Consider the following 1,471-nt stretch of genomic DNA (forward strand, 5'->3'; position numbering starts at 1 on the left):
CAACGATGGTTTATGGAACTATGTGAAAAACATAAAGAAGAAATAAAAATGGAAAAAATATTAGTAAAAAACTAGGCATGTTGCAAAAATAAAAAAGCTCCTCAATTTGGTTGTACGGATAGGTATTATAAAATTAAAAAAAGAAACTATAACAAATATAGATCAAAATATAAGTATAAAAGACCAAGGAGAAACTGCTACGTAAAAAACTATAAAACCAAAAGACCAAAGAGAAAACTAACGGAATGTACTTGTTATAATTGTGGAAAATTAGGACACATAGCTAAAGATTGTAAATTACCTAAAAATCCAAAGAAAAACAAATATCAGAAATACTGATGGACAATGAAAAATATACACAAATAGAGTACGTAGATTATGAATTAGAAAGTGAAGATAGTATTTATGAATTATCAGAAAACGAAACAGACGAAATGGAAAATAATTTAGTAATAGAATCGGATAATGAATACTATATAAATGACTAAAATAGATATACAAATAATAACTAAGAAAAATATCAAGATGAAGAATCGGCAGAACAAAAAAAATATTTGATAATAATATATTTGGACAAATAAAAGGAAAGGAATTAGACCTAAGCGTAGAAAAAATATTCGAAATACCAACAATAAGAAATTGGTTTAAACGACAAAAAGAAGAATATTAAGTAGTAAGTCAAAGAGAACATATCATATATTGTAAATACACCAAAGGAAAGACTAAAATACCAATAATAAACAAATGAATAATTAATAAAGAAATACAAGATATTAAGGCTAAATATCCAATTAAATATGTACATTTAGGAGGAACAAAAATATTAATAAAAACATGATTTAGAGAAGGAATAGATACACCTATAGAAATATACTTAGCAGATGATAGGATCATACAACCTATAGAAAAAAGTATAATAAGTGCAGTAAAAGGTAACCTTATATACCAAAATTTAAATTCATAATAAGTGCTAACTACTCAGTAGCAATAAATGACAGGAATATAGATAAATCATTATTATTATATTGGAAAATGTCAGGATAGAACTAGCCCCAGGGAGTAAGATATTTACAGCTAGATGTAAAAACTTGTATGTTTTAACAACAAAACATAAGATAACAACAAAAAATAAAATAAAATAAAATAAATAAAAAATAGAAAAATCCTTTTGAAAGAATAGTTACAGTCACAGATAATAATGACTATAGTTATAATGAGATTGACATAGAAGAAGATTTAGAAATAGTAAAAGAAAGATTAAGCACATAAAAAAGAATAAACTATGAAATACCCCAAATATAAAAAAAAATGAGTACCTCAAGAAGAATAGATAAAACTCCACAAAAATCAATAGAAGAAGAAATAAAACCATATAATTACTACATAACAGGAGTAATGGAGCAACGAAAATATTTAATATTAATAAATACAGGACAAGAAGAAAACTATATTACAAGAGAATTAGTGACGG

The sequence above is a fragment of the Solanum tuberosum genome, unplaced genomic scaffold (assembly GCF_000226075.1).
Source record: "Solanum tuberosum cultivar DM 1-3 516 R44 unplaced genomic scaffold, SolTub_3.0 scf00110, whole genome shotgun sequence".
In the NCBI taxonomy this organism is placed as follows: domain Eukaryota; kingdom Viridiplantae; phylum Streptophyta; class Magnoliopsida; order Solanales; family Solanaceae; genus Solanum; species Solanum tuberosum.